The 22,094-nt window shown below is 46.5% G+C and overlaps 1 protein-coding gene across 4 annotated transcripts in view; it reads right to left on the bottom strand.

Annotated features, from left to right (window-relative positions):
- Positions 1-22,094, bottom strand: part of MEN1 (menin 1) — a 134,852-nt gene that overhangs the window by 112,321 nt on the left and 437 nt on the right. The gene's annotated exons all lie outside the window — the stretch shown is intronic.

Here is a 22,094-nt window from a genome sequence, read left to right as displayed (position 1 = left end):
ACTCTCCATCAAAATTTCCAACTGTCTATCTACCTTTAAATATTGGATAGATTTGCACTCTCTGATATTAAACACTACCAAAACAGATGTACTCTTCTTCCCTGCCAAAAGCTCTTCCTCATCTCTTCCTCTGCCTATCCAGTGCCCACCCGACACTCTCCCCTACTCTTCTTCAGCTAGAAACCTCAGTGCCATCTAGGACCTGCTCTACCTTCATCTCTAAAACTGGAGCAGCAGCTTGCCTCAACCATCTAAATATTAGGAAAGTTAGGCACCTCCTTCCTTTCAACAATGCCAAGCATCTTTTGGCCGCTCACTTGTCTTCTCTAAACTGGACTACTTTGCCAGCATCCTTTTTGGTTCCCCCAAATATGCTTTCTGTCCTCTCGATCATTAACTTCGCTAGCTGGACTATCTTTGAACTCCTTCCTACTTATCGTCACCACGCTGGATGGCTGATGATGCCAAACAGGGGCAGATTTAAAATTTCTCCTGGTTCAAAAATCTATCCACAGTAAGGCACCACTGCATCTATCCTACTCTATCAAACTCTATAAGCCTTCTAGTAATCTCTGCTCTGCCTCGACTACACTTGTGGATCTTTGCCTTCCTGGTGCTTCATCTCGATTCCTCCTTCTCCCCTCTTGCTCCACGTGCACAGAATTCTCTTCCCACGGACATCAGCGAAACAGTCTAAATGGATTTGTTCAAAACCAAACTAAAAGCCTCCCTCGTCACCTCCAGGTTACCCTCTAAACCTACCTCTCATCTGCCTGCTAGCTAACATTTTTCCCCCTCACCTCTATCCCTCATTTCCTCTGTCTCCATTTTAGCACTTCACCCATCATTGTAACATCCCACCTACCTGCACTTCAAAAATGTCTAATGTTGGTTGTCCTTAATCTATGTATGTCCACGTATGTATTGTCCCCTGCGACTGTTCCATTTACTCCTCTCCACAACCTGGCCAGACTGTCCCTCAACCTCACCCCATGTTAAGAAGCTCACTGCATCCTGTCATATCCGATTTCTTCTCTATTATATATTCTTTTGGGATCAAAAGAGCAAGAGCATTATATACACACACAAACACACCAGAAACACCTTTTCAACACTTGCTGCTTTCCCTTGCGATCTTCTTACGCGCATCCTTCATGGTCCCCTCCTTCTTGAAGGGGGCATTCTTGTTTTGCAATACCTTTGATTGCCCTCTTCTTTCCGTAACCACAGCACATGCCCCACTTGACTGTAGTGCTTATATAGTTCTTTCACGCAAGCCATCACACTCATCTTCTTTGCTAGTTTCAGAACTTCAGAAAGCTGGGGTTACCTTTTGGCCAAATCTCCCAGCAAACGTTATTCTCCTTTACTTTCAGCATAAAATCGATCCTGCAGTCATTCATATGTTGAGCCAAAGTTACATTTGTTGGCAAGTTCCCGTAAACCAGTTATGAAATCCTCTATGGACTCACAAATTGCTTGCTCCTGTATCCCAAAGTAGTATCTTTCTAGTTTCCTTAAAATAATCTCCTAGGCATTAAATATCTCTCCGCTTCCACCCATATTACTATCGGTACCGGCTCTCTTTTGCACTGGTTCTGGAAAGCTCTTCAATATCCTCTGTCCTTCAAATCCTAAACAGTGCATCAATGGTGCTCGCAGGCATTCAGTACTGTACGAAGGGCCGTGTATGGCCAGGACATAGTCCTGCAAGTCCTCTTTCCATGTGTCCCATTTGACAACAGGCATCCATGCATTTGGTAGAAATGCAGGGGGCAAGCTGCTCATCGCTATAGGACGTTACTACTGTGATGCAAAGTTGGAAGGTGTGCGCTTGCAGCCCAATAATCACCTCACTCAAGTTGAGCCTTCCCCTTGGTTTTCATTTTTGTTCAGCGATTTTCGTTGGTGATCCTGTGCCCGAGAACCACAACGAAATGTGTACCTCAGCATATTGAGCTCAACCCTCAATTGTATTGCTGTGTCCTCGAACCACAATACAATTCTCACCTTTGCACATAGAGCTGGACCCACAACTGTATTGCCACCTGAAAGCCCACAATGGTCTTTTGATCCAAGTAAACTGAACAATACGTGCAGCATTGGCAGGTCCTTTCCTTTAATGCAGAGGAGCTGGGACAGAGAGGTCTGTGCCCGCTGACGCAGCTGGCATCTTCTCCTGATTCTAGAAGCTGTAGCTTCAGCGCCCTGCTGCCTACTTGGCAGAGAAAGCTTGCATGGGAGCAGAGTGCTTGTGCTTGTTGATGCGGCTGGGGTTTTCCCACGTCAGAGCCCAGACCTGCGGCATCCCCTTCCCCACTTGCAGATGTTGCAACGGCAGCGCAGTGCATTCTCAGCAGAGGGGGGACGTTAGTGGTCAGGCTGCCACTACCAACACCTCCGCACGGCAGAAACGACCAACTCCATGCAGTGGCGGGATGAGGGTCACATATCCTCAGGGCGGCGGCCCAGAAGTTCACAGTCCAGAGCAATCCAAAGGCGCAGGATGCCCACTGCGCAATGCAGGGCCAGGCAGTCCCTTATGGTTTGCCATGGACAGTCCACAGCGAGGAAGCATCCATAGAGAAGGTGAGCGGTGGACCCTGGGGGCTGGCCTAGCTCGCCATCACTATTCCAAAGATACAAATCTCATGATATATGGTAACAAACTCATTTATTGCATCTCACATGTAGAATAATGCGTATACCAAGCCCCCAGCTTTAGCATCCAACCAGTCTGCCTTCCTTCCCTCAGCAACCGATTCCCCTCCAACATTCTTTGCACAACTCCCATTCCTCATTGAGCACTAATCAGCTATATACATGTTTAATAGAACAATTGAAGCAGTGGCTGTGTCTCATTGATAAGCAGTGGCTTACAAGAACGCCTTCCTTCTGGGCCAGCTCCAATAGGCCTTGCCAACTCCACACAGCCCTCTGCCTCGTGGGGCAAGTTTCTCTCACGGTATCTTCCCAGCTCTACATCTCCTTCTTAGTCCTTCTCTGCACTACAGCTGACTCCGCTCAGCAGTGCTGCCCTGCCTCCCAAGGACAGAGGCTCGACTCTGCATATCGTGTCTCCTCCATTCAAGTGAATAAGTCCTTTTAACTTTGGTATATGAAAGGGGTGTGTTTGATTGTCCAGCCCCTTGAAATTGCCTTGAGCCAACTGTTTTCTTCATTATTTGTAATTCCACAACTGACAGATCCACTTCGGGTATTCCCATGTATGCAGATACAGTTCCTTACTGTATGTCCCTGGTGGGGAGTCATTGCCAGCGAGGTCCCGCTTTCCCAAACCCCTAGGTAGGGTTTTGATTAGAGGGCTCACCTCCCTAGCCACAAAGTGGTTGCCTCCCCCAAGGAAAGAATGGATGAAACCTCTGCATTCGTCATGCCAGGTACTGATGGAATAGTTCACCATTGAAGAGTGAAAAAGGGATTTTTAGAGTGCAGCGGATGAGACACAGTAGCAAGATGAAGGAGGAATGCCAGTCAGAAGCAATGGGAAGCCTGGGAGGTTGAATGGCAGGAGGAGGTTGAGGCGAGTAAAACAGGGGCCAGGGCACTGTGGAGAAAGTTTGTTCCAAGCCAACGGGGAGACTGCAGAATAGTTGGCCACTCTTACGCTTCAATGTTTCACTGGTCCCCAGCCAGGACTCAGAGTTGCTGCACCCTAAATCGGAGACTCGATCTTTCCATTTTGACTGACCAGTTAGAACAGAGGGGGAACAGAGTAAGAAGAATAGACCATAGAAGTCTTAGAAGAGGAAAAGGGGAGAAGGGGAGACAGCCCTATGAAACCAGTATCAGTAGATGGCTTAGTCACAAACCCAGGATAAGACAAGTACCAAACACCGAGTTACCCCAGACTTCCCAAAGGTTTTTTCAACAAGAATGAAGTTGGGTCTGTTACTGGGATGGGGACCCCCATAATCCCACAAAGCGGCTGCAAAGCAGTCTGAACCTTTAGTTTCAAGAGAAATGTAAAATTACTCGCAGCCAACAGAATAATCCTGACTTTGTTGCACTTTATGCCTACACCTATTTTGCCCATGCACTGCAAGTATTCTGTGACAGATCACGCTGAACTGACTGCAACCCATCAGAGACATTTATTTATTTTGGATTTATAGAACGCACTGCAGCCCACAGGCATCGAGGCGCTATAGGGATAGGTAAGATACCTTGCTTGAGGGTTGCGGCCCATGGACAGAGGCTTGGGATACATGATTTGGTTACAGTTAGCTTGGTTACACGCAAATTTGTTTGGTTACAGTTAGCTTGGTCACATGATCAGAAATGTTATTCCATATACAGTGGAAGTACATATACAGTAAAGCAGAACAAGATGCTGGGCAGGGCCCACTCAGACAAATAGCATAGTTTTGATGGCCTTCCAGAAAGCTGCATGTGACTCAAATCAGCCTGATCTGGGCTGGGAGGTTGTTTCAGTGTATTGCACCCAAGGTTGGGAAGCTGGAGCCCCAGCCCGCACTCTACGTGAGGGAGGAACCGTAATGCGATTGGCATATGCACACCTAGAAGGTCTAGAAGATGTCTTTTTGTTGATCCTTTGTGCTAAGTACAGGGACGCCAGGCCATGGAGACATTTATGTGTGAGGGCAAGTGTTTTGAAAACACTCCTTTCTTTTACAGGTAGCCAGTGAACTTGTCTTCTAACCCCAGAGATGTGATCCCTACATGAGATTCCTGTGGCTGCCCCAAGGGCATTGTTCTGCTCTATTTGGAGTTTGGCCAGATTTTTGTGGGAGGTCCCAACAAAAAGGGCATTGCAGTAGTCCAACCTAGAGCAAATGATGGCCCTAGCGATGGTGATGCAATTCTTTTGGGAGAGGAAAGGCCTAATTGCATTGATCAGTTTGGAGTGATAGGCTGTGGACGATGCAATGGCATTAACCTGCCTATCCATGGTAGGGCTAGGTCCAAGATATGGTACGACGTCCTTTCATCGCAGGCTGTTTTTTTGCAGCCATTTTTTTGCCGAAAAAACTCTCTAATTTTGGGGGGGGGCAGTGGGATAGGCTGGAAAAATATATATATTGGGCGTGGGTGTTCGGGGATATATAAAAAATTAAAGGGGATGGGGGATTGGGGAACCCCCCCAAAAATAAAATATGTGATGTGTTTTTTCATTAAAAAATCAGCGTTAAAAAGCCCACAAAAAAAACATCCTGCGATGAAATGACATTGAACCCAAGATATACTTCCAAAGTCTTGATAGTTGGGGACACTGCTATGGGAATGTTGTCGACGGTGCTTGTCAAGTTTCCCCAAAGTGGAGGGGGAGCCAATTAGCAGAAGATTGATTTTCTCACTGTTGAGACATAGCCAGTTTTCAGCCATCCAAGCTTGGATTGTGGAGTAGATGAAATTGAGAGTGTTCAGATCAGTACGATAGTCACCCGATAGTGGGTTGAGCACCTGGGAGTCATCTGCATAATTGGTATATGAGATGCCCAGGGCGTCAAGGATTCAGAACAGCGGCCTGATAAAGAGGTTATAGAGAGTGGAGGCTATGCAGGATCCTTATGGGACCCCACATTTGATTGGACTAGGGTTGGACTAGGGTTGGCATTGGACTAGGGTTGGCATTGGAAGAGTCAGCAAAAACCTTCATCACTCTTCCCTTCATGAAGGAGGTTATCCACTCACAGGCCTTCGTGGAGAAGTTGGCTCTGGGAGACAGGGTTTTATGATCTACCAAATCAAAGACCGCCGAATGGTCTAGGAGAAGGAGGAGCGCAGGTTTGCCTGCGTCTCAGGTCATCCATTTGTTTTTTAGGTCAAGTAGAGCCGTTGGTCCCATGCCTGGGCCGGAAACCAGACTGGCGGAGTCCAAGGAGGCGTTTGTCTTTGAGGGATTTTTGAACTTGCAGGTAGGCTGCTTTGTCCAATATCTTAAGAAAAAGAATGGGACAGTTGTGATGGGTCTATAGTTCCCTGAGACCAGTGGGTCAAGAGAGGGTTTTTTTTAAGGAGCGGTCTGACCCATGCCTCCTTGAGTACATGACAATATAAACAAAATATAGCTAAGAAAAACTTTAAAACTTATAGAAACTGGTGAAAGAAACGTGGGAAGACCAACAGTAACGACCTTGGAAAACAGGCATGCATTTCTTAGAGTCTATAGTTTTGCTTGGTAAAATTGAATGAGGGCATATTCATTTTTTTTAATTATTATTATAATTTTTTTTTAAAGTAGGTGGTCATGAAGTTAAGTAGCAAATGGGGCTCATGCAAAGCAGTTGTGGGAAAAAGGTCCTCATTCAATTAAAACAAGTTTACCTGGTTTAAGAGCACACCCGTCAAAAGAGATACAATTTAATTCCTTGAAGGGGAAACACACCACTACCCTCACGCAATCTGCATGCGTGGGGAAGCAGAGCCAACGAGGAATCCTGGAACAGATTTACAAGTCAGAATGTCTTCAATCCTTTTTGACAATACAATAACCTAAAATACACTGTGTTTGTATCCCAGCACCATGTGGGGTTTTAAAATCCTCCGACCGTTTATGTTTCCAACAGACCACGAAGAACATTACAGGCACAATTAAGAATACTCCATACACTATTGTATGAATAAAAGAAAAATCATAACAACCAACAGAAGAAAAAAAAGATCATGGTTTTGAATGATTTTACAATACGCAATGAAAATTAGAGCACTTGTGCAAGAACATTTAGCGGGTTGCAGAAAGCATAGACACAAAGTACAGTGTCCAATGAAATCCACCCCTCAATGTCAAGAGCCTAGTGGGAGAACTTGCAGTGAGCTGACTGCCGTTCAATATAATATCAACAATATTCCTGGATAAAAGATTGCTATATACTTGCTTCTATACTCTCTACATAGCCATCTGACACCTCCATAGAGGAAAGCACGGGTGGCAATATTAATTGGCAATAGCATTATTTTAACCCGAATGACACCACAAAGGATAGGGGTAGCAGCAGTTACATCTTTACAAAGGGAAATTTGGCCCACTGGTAATGATGAATGCCTGTGCATATTGAACAAACGCCACAAGAAGAATTTCTCAGGGGCTTCCTCCATGACCCTTCCATGGTAAGGAAAAATAATTCCAACTAGAAAATTCACAACTTTACATACATATCTACAGTGACCGATTAACCAAACCCCTTGACAAGCCACAACAGTATAGAGTCGGCTGAATGTGAATTAGAAGAAGTAGGGCTAATACACCTGTAGGAACTGCAACTGGCTGATGGAGACTACACATTATTTGCACATATACTACACATTATTTGCACATATACTGCATGTATTTCTGCATGATCGACAACTACAGAAACATGCAAATGGTGCGTTATGTAAAGATGGTCTACAAAACGGAAAATTATAACTACAGGTAAATCCAGTACAAATGACCATGGGTATTTTTCACCAGGCCAAAAGGCAAAAGTGGTGCAATGAGTGTTGATCTCTGAAAGATCCCTGCATACCTCAAGGCTGGACATTTGCTAGCAGGTAATTGCAGCAGCATTAAGGACAGGTGTAATAGGAATTTCATCAAATGTTAAACGAACAAGAAGGAGAAAGGTAGAGCAGAGACACAAATTAGAAGCAGTTAATAAGACATCAGGAACTTTTACAGACTAACAAGGAGTGTAAGGATATACCCCAATGCCTTCAAAATTAAAGCTGCAGAAAATGTACAAATACAATGAAAGCAACATTTTTAAGAAAAGGAAAAAAAAAGAAGACATTGATCTGGCATGATCTTGCCGAATAGACAAAGTTACCATTTAAGAAATGGAGACCAAACATAGGGAAATGGTGCACAAAAGACCAACCAATGCAGGTGTATTTGAGGAAATCTAGAATGGGCTGTAGTTGATCAAAATAAGTGGGCTCACAAGTAATTGGATCATCATTACCTGGAAAATGCTTGATCAACAACTAGAGGGACAATAACGCAAAATAAAGTCAACAGAGCTAATGAAACCTTGAAAATATAAAAACGTGCTCAGACCACATTACTATGCTGACCTTTCAAAAGAAGTATGCCCAAAGCTCATGAACTGCTTACTACACTACTAAATTATTTTGCAGGTGTAATTAAAGTGGCCGGGTTGATGCAAGAATGCAGTAGAAAACAAATCCCCATTCCAAGTAAATATATGACTGTACTTCAGACAAATTACAATACCCTAACACACCCATGAATCTCAGTATTTTCTTTTTTCTGGCTTTGATTTTAAGCAAAAGAGTTAACAGAGAGAAAATAGAGATAAACAGAAAGGGAACTTGCACTAACAAACAGAACAAAATGGAGGAAAGGGTGAAATTATTGATATCGGAACCAAAGAACATGTGACCTGCAACCGATTTTAGCCTGCGTCACAGCATACTGCTTTATACATCCTCCCATACATTGCTTGTTATTCACACATTGCTGTGTCTCCAGTCCTCCTTCAAAATGCTCATTTAAATTCTTTATTTGTTTTTTTTTTTAAAAAAACACACGACAGGGGAGCTGTTTTTTAACTACGCTGCCTCCAAGCACTTGCAGCACCCCACCGTAAGAAGCTATTGCAACTGCACGGGGGAAACAAATGAACACCAAATGTAGAGCAGACACAGTTCTTTGAAAAGATGCAGGGTGCAATTGTTGCGCATCCTGCGGATAGGGTGTTATGGATGGGGGATTTCAATGTCCTGCTCAGCATAATGTTGGAAAATGGGCAGCCCCACCCACCCCCTATGCGTTTTAGAGTGAGGCTAGATGCATTCGAAGCACTGTGATGGGCCAGGTGGGAGGGGGGACGGTGAGAGGACCACCTCCCAATACAAAAGGGCTTTGCTCCAATAGAACTAAATATAGTCTATCCACATAGTACAGCATAAGGCATGAGCAGCATTGCTATTTTTGCGTAGATATTAGTAACTACAGGTAGAAGGGGAGGCCTGTGCAGTAAATGTGGCATTGCATACACTAGGCCCAAATTACGAGACAAGAGAAATCTCCAGCCATGCCCGAGCTCCCATGAGGATAGCCCAATCCCCCAACCACCACAAATCCTATTCATTTTTGTTTTTATGTTTTACTAGTTTGTAACAAACTGTAAAAAATGTACATCTACAAATTACCAGTTTTCGTGGTAGAGGCAAGGCAAGGACAGAAAATAGGCAATCGCACATGCAAAACAACTGAAATCTCAATTTCCCCCATTTAACAATCGCCCATAAAACATATGCTTCCCGATAGACGTACGCCCATAGTTCTTGCCACTCATGATCATCAATTTGTGATTGTGGATCTATTTTCTCTAGCTTTCCTAATGCTGCTTCCATGAATTTTAGCAAAGCAAACGTGGTTTTCGTCTTTTGCCCTCCATACGTCTCCCACCACATCACAGCGTCCAGGCCAACTTTTTCAAAGACTTTGTTATAAAGGTGTATTATCCTTAATTCTTTGAGTTTTGGGCAAAATAGAGTTAAATGTTTCAGGGACTCACTCTTCACCCCACACAGGCAGCATTTTTCGTGTTTGTGTTTGGTTCTATATCTCTTCAGTGTGGTTATCGTGTGGAGCACATTTAGCCTGAATCTCAAGAATAAGTCGGTTTGTTTATTATCGGAAACTTTTTCAAATAGCCGGAGAGAATATTTAGTTGGCCAAACTTAAGTTTGGATAAGTAGTGGGTTGAGGAAGTTGCTCTTTTTGCTCCGTCAATCAGCAATCAAAGGCCCACAGGATCTTTTTGACACACGTCGGGTTTCCACTTAAGATGTCCATGGATACACCCATATCCAGTAAGATGGCTGAACAAAGGTTTCTCCACTGTTTCAAGGCCCAATCTGTTGTATCGGGTTCCTTCGTCTCGAATATGTCAAACTGAGGGGGTCTGGTTATAATGATCGGTTTCCTGAAGAGCTGCAATGCCTTCCATACAACTCACATATAGCGACAGCAGGCCTAGCTCATATCGGATTATCGCCACCAGGATTGCCTTTGGCAGGTGGAGTATCCACTGCCAAAAGAAGCCTTCTAAGTAGTCCCAGAGTGCCCAATTCATACCAGAACAGGTCTATGCACCATAGTTAAGAAATGGAGCGACCTTCAAATTGTAAAATGTCACAATCGGTTGTAACGAGAATCTGCCACATTTTTTATTAATGAGCATTCCCTGTGTGGTCAAATATCGTGCTCTCTTTTTTAGGCAGGCACTACAGGTTTTCTTTTTCCTGGATTTAGAATTAAGCCCAGATACTTTAATTCATTAGAGGGGGTCAGGCGTTTACCATTTCAGATCCAACTTTCCTTTTTGCTTTTTTGCTATTTGAAACCCCAAATATCAGTGTTTCTGACTTTGATGCATTTATCTGAAGGCAGTTTCGCCTGACATACTCTTCCAGGGTAGCCAATTTTCTCTGAAGCCCAATCTTAGTTTGGTCCACTAGCACCAAATCATCACTGTATAGTAACAAACCCCATTTGTCTTGGCCGAGAAGGATGGGGTGTTCCCAAAGTCATGCTTCAGGTCTTCAACAAAAAAATTAAATAGGATTGGTGCTAGTGGCCATCCTCGTTTGAGGCCTTTTCTTGTGTTGATTTTTTTTTGTTAGAATTCCATTGGCATCAAGCTTAATTTGCATACTAGTGTTTGTATAGAGATCTTTGATAGCAGCCAGAAGGTCAGTTGGACATCCTTCAACTGTGAGCTTATACCACAGTAAATCTTTCAATACTATAAAAAGCCTGCTCGAGGTCTATACAGGCCAAATAGATCTTTCCTTTTGACTTATTTACTTGCAGTTTGAATAGATTGAGCAAGTGTAAATTTAAACTGCAGCCGACCTCTTTAACGATCCCACCCTGTTTTTTGTCAAAGTTTCCTATCACCAAAATCTACTAATTTAAACGTCTCGGCAAGATCGTTGCAAACAACTTCCCAACGACGTCCAATAGAGCTATTGGTCAATTTCTCAGAGGTCTGGTCTCCTTTTCTGAATACTGGAACACTATCGATTTTCCCAGGATTTTGAATTTTTTCCTAGTTCGGTAATTCTGGAATAAGATGTAGCAGAAGTCCGCCCATTGTTCAGGGGTCGCCTTTAGAATATAATTTGACAGACCGTCTGGCCCTGGCGCTCTCGACCAACTTGCTTTTTTAGAAGGCATGTTTCTGAGATGGCTAGGGCATCTAGATTATGGGTGGTGAGGAAGTCATGGATGTCAAGAGCGTGGGCGGCGAGGGAGCGTGCATTGACTAGTGCGAGTTTTAGTGCCGAGGTCTTAATGGGGGCATTGGACTGGCCGTGATGGTCACACTATTTGGTGTTGGAGCTTGGTCTGGGACAGTTGTGTGGCGAGAGGCAGCATTTTCAGGTTGCATGGCAGAGTTTAGGGCACTTGCATGATGGGGGTAACATCTACATTTTCAAATAGCATAGCACTAGAGTTTGGGGCACTTGCATGATGGGAGGCAGGTTCCACATTTTCAGGTAACATTTTACCAGAGTTTGTGCACTTGCAAAATGAGGGGGCAATGTTAGCAGCAATGTCAGGTATCATAGCAGTGTTTGAGGCAATAGCGTGAGGAGGGGTAGAATTGGCAGCATTGTCAGTTAACATAGTAGCCTTGGTGGTAGCCCTAATGGGTCTCGAGACCGTTGTAATGGTAGAGGCACTGAGTGGCGCTGCATCTGTGGCATTAGGATGCCTAGTGCGATGGCTTGCTGGCTGGATATGCTCAGGAGATGCAGCAGTAGACTATAGTGACATGACGGTGGCGATAAGGCAGTGTGCTGAAGCCGCTGCAGGTCCAGTGTTGCTAACGGCCGTACATTTGGAGCTTTGGTTTGGCTAGTGTGGAGAGAGTGGGGCGCCGTTAGTTTTGTATGGTGCTCCATGGGCGCGGATGTGGTTGAGCTGTGGGGGGGGGGGGGGAGGAGGCAGATGGGGCGATCGTCACAGCCTTAGCCGGTCATTCCTGATGGGAAGTGGGCACAGGTATGAGGAGAAGGTCTGTGAGGAGGTTCTGTAGCGGAGGAGCGCGTTTCTGCGTTTTGTGTTGCAAAAATTCTTGTAGGGTAGGGAGGAGCAGCAAGCCTATTGAGGCCCTGGCTTGGGCAGCGGAGGCGATATCGGGTCTGCCCGTTTGTGCACGTTTTGTCTTGTGGATGGGTTGATGTTATTGGCAGGGCCAGGCCAGGCACTGGGTAAATGGCTGGGGTTAGAGCATGCAGCGGAGGTGCCGTTGAGGTAGCGCAGCATTTCTGAGCTTTCGTGATGGGGAGGCTGGTGGGTCACGCTGCTAGGACAAAACGTGGGCTGTCCTGTAAGGTGAGGAGGCGGGTGTGTGGGGTTAAGGTGGACCAGCTTGGATGCTGAGCAGCTGGGGGTAGTTCTTCCGAAACTTGACGGGTGTAAGAGCATCAGGTAGGTTGTGGGTCTCTGGAGCGGTATGTTTGTTTAGGCAGCAGGTGATGTTCACACACGAGGTCATTTTCAAAGGGGAGCCAACTGTGTCAGGGTGACATGGCTTACCTTTGTGAACTGGAGGGAAGACGTTGGGCAAGGGAGGCCTGGCCTTGCGGCTCCTATACGGCGGAGAGCTTAATTACTTGGCCAGAGTACACAGAAGGTTGATGACACCCTTCAGAGATAGAACTAGGCATGACTTCTTTAGGTTTTAAAGTGCACGGATGAAAAATAGACACTTCAAAACCCAGCTCAAAAAAGGCTTCAGCATGTCGCTCTACCACTAAGGGAGATACAAACAAGACCAATGCCCAATTGGAGAAACTTTAGATCGTAGGCAGCTCAGTCTTTCAACGTCTTCGAAAGAGGACACAAATCCAGAATAGGATGTAGTAATTCTAAAAACCAAGAGCAGTTGAGGAATGGACTTGCTGCCGAAGGGTCTAACTCAACAACTTTAATATGTTTTGAGCCAGTGTCTCTATAAAGATCTCATGATCACCATTGCGAGCAGATGACTTCAAAAGTGTTTTAACTCGAGTTTGCCACGTACAGCGTTTGTAGGTTGGAACTACCTTGGTCCATGCCGAAGGTAAGGGTGTCAAACAAGAACTATGATTAGCAGAGATGGGGAGAGCAGTTGCCTGCACTAATCGCAGGCCCTCCTTCTCTCCCAAGTGCACCCATGGCGTGCCGGCTATAAATTGGTTATTGGAAATAGAGGCGAAACCAAAAGCATGTGTGGGAACATGAACAAAAGTATGGTTGTGTGTTCAGACCATTGTGAGACTCAGTGGACCGAGTACAATAGCATTGTCTTTTGCCTTTCTAACGTTGCTACAAATGTAACCGCGAACAAACACAAAAGGGAAAGGGCCCCTTAAAGTATATTCTCAAGTATTCCGAATTGTTCTAGTGTAAACATCAAGTATTTAAAGCGATTCTGGTGTAAACATAATAAATATATAATTTCATATAAATTATAAGCGCAAGTGTTTTTTTGGTGTGCATGTCTAAATAGGTTCTGTCTACTTACCTACAGCTCACGTCTTCCTCTTAAGCTAAGCCGGACTGCTCTGCCACTCTACCAAGGTCCCGAGTTAGTACAGACTGATACCAAGAGTTGGAGATCTACACACCACTGGGATAGCTCTAAAGTCTTACTACCAGTAGGACTTCAGGAAAACTCCCCCAACACTTGCACTGAAAAAGGGGACATTTTACAAATGTATAAGGGGCATGCTCCCATGCAAATAGGGGACCTCTTGTTGCACTGTAAGTGTCGACATCCAGTGTGCTCCCTGCCCTATGCCCACTACAAATGCTGTGTCAAAATGTCATGCCCCAGCAAAGAATGGCTAGATTGGGTGCCCCAAAATGCCAGTGCAGCCACATAAAAGCACATGTCATTTCAACAACAAAAAAAATTGCATTTTGTACTTGCATCTATGATGGATACCCATTAAAAAATGCATCACCTCTTTCCGGTGAAAAGGGTAGACTGCATACCGCCACTCGGCTCCCCATATCAAATCGAACTCACAGTTTCGATATCTCGGCATCCTAATCGCAAATGAGCTGGATAGCTACGTGACCCTAAACCTACACCCACTAGTTAAAAGATACGCACAAGATGTAGTCCACTGGGAAGCACTGCCACTAACACTCTTAGGCAGAGCAGCGCTCTTCAAGATGCTGGCCGTACCCAGATTCTTATACATCCCCCAAAACGCCCATCCACATCCTCACTGCAGAGTTCCGTAAAATAGACAGAACCCGTAAATTCTTGTGGGGAGGGAAACATCCGAGGATAGCTCTCAAAACCCTCCAACGCTCAGTCTGGGAGGGGGATTAGGACTCCCGAACATCCAAGTCTACTACTGGGCAACGCAAATGGCGACGGTAAACGACATTCTGCATGGAAACCCGAAATTTCCCACATACAGGCCGAAATAGCTGCACGACATGACATGTCACCAATTGAAAGCCTATACAACATGGAGAACCGCCCTCCCGGAGGCAGGATAATAGCGCATACAGCCCAAATATGGAGGGAAACTCATAAGCACATAGGCTGGGACAATAAACTCACCCCAGTCCAGCCCATCTGGAATAACGCCCACCTTACGGGTCTCAGAAACCGCCCTAAATGGGCAAACTGGATAGAAGCTGGTATTCAAACTATCCAGCAAATATATGTAAATAACCAAATAATACCGTTTGCCAAGATCTCGGCCACACATAGTCTCCCACCCACCGAAAGCTACCACTGTGGACAACTACATCATGCACTCACTGAACAAAGGGTCCACTTGTTGGACATGCCGGAGTGCACGCCCAAAGAAAGGAACAGACATCGACAGAAAAACAAGGTCACACACACCATGTATAATGCCATCTCCTCATTTGCCACGAAAGAACTGTCGAGCCTGAAAATGAAATGGGAAAGAGACGTGGGTCCAATTCTACCCGAAGAATGGATCTCGACCCTGATGTATCCCAGAGACACTGCAATCTCGGCTAGGATCAGGCTCATCCAGCTGAAAATACTTCACAGAATATATTATCCCGGAGTAGCACTGTACAACTGGGGTAAAATGACTGACCCCAAATGTTTACGTTGCAAACAAGAGGAAGGGACCTTCTACCACATCCTATGGCAATGCACACGAATACAACACTTTTGGCAAAAATGTAGTGAACGGCTCTCAAGGGTCATGGGCCGATCAATCCCAACAGACCCCAAACTCCTTCTCCTGGGAATTGAAGAGGAAGGGGACATGCCGCATTTCGAAAAATGGCTACTCTCAACATCCATAGGAATAGCCAAAAGAAACGATCGCGTAACTGTGGGGCTCAAAAACCACTCCACAATAGGACCAATGGATATCAGACATAGATGCAATCAAACGTCGAGTCTACCAAGCAAGAGGCTGCCCGGGCAAGGCAGACAAAATTTGGGGGAAATGGGAACTAACGCTTTAAGACTCGTATAGAATGAACTAATGGACTTTGGTGTAGAACCCTGTCGCCGCTCCAGAATATAACTCCACTACCTGTATCACTCGAAAGTGGCAGGCAAGAAAGTGTCATTTGCTATTTTCATTGTTCTCTGCACCTACTCTTATTTGTGTGTTATATATATATATATATATATATATATATATATATATATATATATATATATATATATATATATATATATATATATATTTTATTTGCTCACACTGCTCTACCTTTTGTATGTAAAGTTATATATGTTTGTGTATTGAATGTCTTTGTATTATAGGATGAAAATGCAATAAAATATGTTATAAAAAAAAAAAAAGTGCGATCACGATTGGGATTCCAAGATGGCCGCAGAGGGGAGAGCAGCCTGATCATGAAGCAGTCACATCCTGGGGCCAAAGGCAATAAAGATCGATTAAAAGAGCCTTCCTCAGGAGGGGATTTATCAATGTAGGCTGCAGTGGTGGAGTGCAACAGCCCGGATCGCTGGGGAACTTCGGCAGAGGTGGGTGGGTGGCCTTCATTTCTGCAGCGTCTGAGGTAGAGGGGCACTGCAGGCCAAGGTGAGAGACACGCTCGCAGTCCTCGAGCAAGAACCACTCGGGGATACCCAGGGCAGCCGAGGAACTAGTGCAGCTGTGAGGCGGGTGGTGGAAAGCAGCCGCTGTCGGACGGCGCAGGACCCTGTCAGGAAGGAGCTGCCTGCAATATTGGAGACCCACCGGGGCTGGATTTGTGGAGCAGGGGCTCCCCTGCTGGCAAGTGTTCTGCTTGATTTATGCTTGGTTCAAAATGGCGCGGGCGCGCAATGCATTCTGGGAGCGCTCGGAGCCATGTTGGAAATTTACTTCACTCCGCAGTGAAAGGCTGCACACATTTTGCTGAAGTGTTAGATTCACAGTGCTGAGACAAACATGCTTTTTCAAACTTGGTATGCAGTCAAGGCCATTTCTGCTGGGAAAAGCTAACTTTGTTATGGCTTGCTACTGTTCTTCCGTGGAGCATGTTTTTAGAGCAGGGATGCCCTGCATTCCTTGGGGGGAGCTCTCGATTGACCCAGCTGGCAACCGACGGATGTTCCTCAACTGCGCAGGTGCAATTCCAGAAGGTTCGAGAATGAACTCCCTTTTGTGGAGTTCCTATATATGCGGAAACTCGGAGGGGTCAGGTGAGACTTCAGCCAGAGAAGGACGCTCCGTCTGGCCTTCCTGTGAGCTGTGGCACTCTCGGCCTGGCTGCCCCCGGAATCTTCCAGCCGCTTCTGGACGAGATGAGGACTTGGATTACGCTCATAGTGATGCATTTCTTTTGACTTATTTGACTTCTTATCTATGTCCATGTTAGTTTTATGAGTTATTTCTATGTACTTGTAATCTTCGAATAAATAGCCGTAAAGAGCTGATTATCTTCTAAAGAATGCGTGGCTGTGAGTTATTGTGTCTGTCTGTTTATGGGTTGAAGTATTAGCTCTATAATTGCATTGGTGATATGGTTGTTCCGTGCACTTTTCAGGGGAGAGCAACACAGCGAGCACCAGCAGGAAGATCGAGGCGGGACCGAGCCGCCCCTGCGCCAGAGAAGCAGCGTCTCAGAGAGATCAGGAGGAGCCATAACCGTAGCCCGCTCTTGAGAGCTGCGCAGTGAAGAAGACCCCCCAGAGCGGCCAAGAGGCCCGGGAGCGGCCGCACAGCGAAAGTCAAGAGGCAGGAAGGCGGCAACCCTTGGGGGCTTGACTCCACCTCGCCCCCACTCTTGGGGGAGAACCATCACAGGTCAGTGTTCGCCCTGGCCCCGGCAAAGGGTGCAAGCAGGCAGAGGCTGGCCAGTGCAGGCAGTGATCAGCAGGCAGTGTTCATCAGCTTTGAGCAGAGTGACTGAGGAGTGGGGGAGCGCGGCAGGAGGGCCCCCTGTCCAGGCCCCTGCCTAAGCTTTGAAGCAAGCACTTCAAGAGAAGACTATCGGAGGCCCTGTGGTGTTACAGCCGAGGCAGCTGGAGGCCCATTTGAGGTAAATTTTGGAGCTGCATATAGTGCCTCAGCTAGCGCTCCCCTATCTGGAAGCACAGTAAGGGAGGCAAGGGAGCAAGAGGCGCACCACGCATAGGAGACAGTGACCAGTGTGGCCCTGGCCTCCCCAGGCCAATCCTGAGGCAGGATAGAGGGCTAAGGAGTCCATCTCCATCCGTGGTGGGAAAGGAAGAATATGGGAGAGGCCATTTGATCGGGCTCAGGGCAGAGAGATCCTGGAACCAAGGACAGGAGGAGGGTCATTTGAAACCAGAGGAGGACAAACAGTGGCTCACCCGCACACAGTTAAGAGGGGAGTTCCAACCCCCCCGCACAGTCAAGTGTGGATCCACAAATAGGCAGAGGGAGGAGGTTCCTATGCCCTGAACAAATGGCCAGAAGAGATCTGAAGGAATCAAACCAATATCAGGGAGAAGAGGAGGGGGCAGGGCTCCTTCCATCAGACCTGCCTACGTACTATGTCCAAAGACAAGGAGAAGGACAGGCAAGATGCCCCCAAGTTTGTAAAGACACCGCAGGAGGGCAATCTGCAGAGACTCTGGCGCAGAGACAGTGAGGTAACAGATGTGGCAGATCAGTGGCCCAGGGCAGGAGAGGATTTGGGGGCGCTGGTGGGCACTGCAAAGATTAAGTGGTCACCCACGAGGTCCTTCGCCAATGCTTTAAGCGTTTTGGTGACTAGATAGCGAACACCATTCAGTCGCAGTTGAGCATGATGCGAGCGGAAATCTCCCAATCGTTGCAAGAGGTGAAGGCGGACATAACTAAACTAGGAGCGGACCGATGCAGCGGAGATGTCCATACCAGAGGTCGCAGGGGACACAAGGAAGATCGACGAGCTAGTAGAGCAATTAGCAAGGGTAACGCAGAACCTTGTGACCCAGAGCGAAGACCTTGAAAACCGCCCGAGAAGATCTAACTTCAAAATCAAGTGCCTAGCTGAGGCAGTGGTGGACAAGGATCTACGCAGGATGGCACAGCAAGTGTTTGCGGACATGCTGGAGGTGGAAGGCTTTCCAGCGTGCTTCTACAAAACCTTTACAGAGGCACTGATACTGCACTTAGTCCAGCTACTCGAGGCAGAGGGGGCTGGGTCTTTCACCCCCGACAATGGAAGAAGCCAAGGTTGTGCTGCTTCCAAAGCCCGGTAAGGATGTCTCTATGAAGTTTGTGCCGGCCGATTGCCCTTATTAATCTAGACACAGATCTACACCAAGGTTCTGGCGTTCATGCCTGGATAAGCTCCTCCCCCAACTGATCGATCCTGACCAGTCGGGATTTATCAGGCATGGGCAGACCTCATAACATTTGGCAGGTCTGTCATTTCATTGAAAAAGTGAATAAATCTGGAACCGCTGCACTTACTAGAATTGGATGGTGAGAAGGCATTCGACTGGGTCGAATGGGCATTCCTCTACCATACCATGGAGATTATGGGAATCGGTTCTAAATTCCTTTCAATGGTAGGTAAGAGCTAACTACTGAACTCCCTCCTTGCGCCTGGCAATCAACAGGCAACTTTCCCACAGGATCACTGTCTCACGAGGCTCCCCACTCTTATGCGCCATCCACCTGGAGCCGCTCTTCGCCAGCATTAGGGCCTCCCCGGATATTAGGAGGATTCCCTTTGGAGGCGAGGAGCATGGAGTCGCATTGTTTGCTGATGACATGCTCCTCTTGATCACAGAACCAGAAACCAGAAGCCGAAACCTTTTTACAGAGATCTCAGAAACTTCTTCTCTTTGGGGAGGTGGCAGGGTTAAAAATAAATGCCCACAAGTCAGATGGGCAGAAACCGGCATTAGATATTCAAGGGTCCAGATTATTGTTCTCTGGGTGCTCTTTAGCGTGCTAACTACCTGCCTTCAGCAGAAAAGCTGCACCGGCTGCTGGCGGAATGGGTGCCCTCATCAATATCCTGGATGGGGAGGATAAATCCCTAAAATTGTGATTTTGCCAAAAATCCTGTATTATTTCATTGCCCTGCCAGCGGGGGTTCCCCAAGTTTTCTTCAGGACCATTCCAAAACATGTGGGGTCATTTATATGGAACCGCAAGAGAACCAGGATAGCTGATGCTAATGTCTCCCAAAAGGTAGGGAGGGCTGTGAGCGCCAAACTTCTGCCTCCATTTCCTTGCGGCTCAAATCAGAGTGAGCCGGGACTGGTTCAGGCGCGATCGCAGGAAGGTCTGGTGTCGAATTGACAAAACGCTGGTGGGCTGCCGCTGGACGAGGAGTTGTGGCGACCCAAGGGGGATAGACCTGCAAACATGTACCGTAGCAGGATAGGGGCCTTAGTGGGGAACTTGCTGCATGAGCTGATGCAGAGGATGAACGGGACTATTTCCCATCCCCGCAGACATCGCTGTTTAGGAATCCCCAGTTCACACTGGGTATGGAAAGGGGTGGTTTTAATGGGATTATAGCAGAAGGGGCAAGGAACTAGGCATGGCACTATATGGAGCAGTAGGAAACTGCAATGGGGCAGCCACTGGAGGGGGAACTTAAGACTCAGTTCTGGGCAGATATCCCCAAGTTCACGCTGGCCATCCAGATTCAGGAGATGTAGGTTAAGATAATGGTCCAATGGCATCTCACCCCAGAAAAGCTACATACATTCTGTGGGGAACTGGGATTGTGGAAGTATATCCGGTGGGACAGCCCAGTCATACAGCCTTATTGGGAAAGGACCTGTGTAGCAATTAATAGCATTTTTGGGAGTCAGATGCCAGACAACACAAGGATGGCCATCCTGGGAATGGGCAGGGCCTGGAAAATCTACCCTCAAAAGCTCAAAGAAGGACATACATCATCCTGATAGTGGCGGCAATGCTTATGGTGGCACACAAATGGAAACAAAAAGCTGCCCTGACAGAACACAAATGGGTTAATAAAATCTGGAACTTTGTGGCACTGGAGTGGGTGAACTATTCGATTCAAGGGGATCAGCAAAGGTTTCTCTCAAACTGGACATTGTCCTGCATCAACTGCAGCAGGACTTGCGTACTGCATGGTGCCCGAGGAAAACGAGATTGCTGGGGCTGGTGTGAGTACTCGCTCCACTTCACAGGAAAGCTGGGAGGAGATATGGCTGAAGTTTCTAGGGGAGACGAGGAATATGGAGGGCGGGAGGTTCTCAAACGGTGCAAGGGCCCAATATACCGGCTAGAGTAGCGAGAGAGCTGGCCACTCACAGAAATTTGGGACCGGGAGCCACCTACATAGGTTATGGACTCAGTGGCGGGGACAGGACTGGGTGCGTTGTTAGTTACATGTGTTGGGATCAAAGGGGGGGGAGGGGAGAAGGTTTGGGGGCGAGAAGGGATGTGGAGCGGGGTTACATGTGTTCTTATTGCTGAAAATGGCAATTAACAAAAACAAATGTTAACGGGCATTGTTACTGTGCTGCCCTCACCAGCCAAAATCAGCTTCCTAGCCCAGCACGAACACACCCACATTATTTGACTCAACATTCACTCGCTTATTCACACACAGCATTAACTCACTCATTGCATGAAAGGATCATAAGTGACCTACCCATACAGGTTATATCACAGTGCACCTGTTACAAATAGGCACAGGGAAATGTTTATTTTCCCCCTGTGCTTTGAAAAAGTACACCTCTTTTGAAAATCGGGATTTACTTGAAAATGCCCAAAACCCTCTTTTTCACCCTCTGCCTTGCACAGCTGTGCATTTGGTGGGAAAAGAGCACCTCAATGTGCACAACTATGATGCACACAGTTAAATGTCCTTTGTGCAGATTTCACCACCTTTTTGGCGAAAGTGAAGTTAATGAGCATCCCCTCAGTTGCACCAAACATGTTTTGAAAATTATGGCACGATGGTGTATCCCTACAAATCACTTCTTTACGCGGACGTTCATTTCAGAGTGGGGTTTGAGGGGTCAGATGAATTAAGAATGATAAAGGACACATGAGAAGGAAAGGGTGCATGGAGTTTTTACTGTTTCTGCAGTCATTAACCCCAGATTTGCTCATGGGCAAGTATTATTTTAAATGCCATTAGCTCCAGAGCAGATACTGTGACTGGAATCGTTAGCCCCAGAGAACGTACTTTGCAGAGCAGGTATTGTGTCTGTAGTTATAAGGCCCAGGGCAGGTATTCTGTCATGTGTAACGATTAGAAGGTATTGTGTCTGGAATCGGTATCCCAGATCCTGTACTGTGTTTGTTATTATTGGCACCAGGGCAGGTAATGATGCAACTGATGAGCAGGTACGACGTACTGTATTAGAAGTCATTAGCTCCAGTATTGTGTCTGCACTCGATCATTCCCTCCAGCCAAAGGATGTGATGAACCTTTACCATTAGCGCTACAGAAGGTAATGTCTGCCGATATTCAACGGGGTGTTTCAGCCATTAGACCTAAAACAGACACTGTGCCTGCAGTTATTATCCACAGAAGGGTCATTAGACCCAAAGAAACTACAGGATCTGCAGCCATTAGCCCTGGGGAATCATTACTTTCAGAGGAGGCACTGGAACTGGAGAGAGTACGTGCCTGCAATCATTAGCCTGCGCAGGTATTATTATTGAAACACTTGTTTATAGGCGCGCTA

This window comes from Ambystoma mexicanum, chromosome 2p (assembly GCF_040938575.1).
Source record: "Ambystoma mexicanum isolate Mex_15411 chromosome 2p, UKY_AmexF1_1, whole genome shotgun sequence".
NCBI lineage: Eukaryota > Metazoa > Chordata > Amphibia > Caudata > Ambystomatidae > Ambystoma > Ambystoma mexicanum.
Note: the sequence above shows the minus strand (reverse complement) of the source record. Positions and strands in the feature narration are given on the sequence as shown.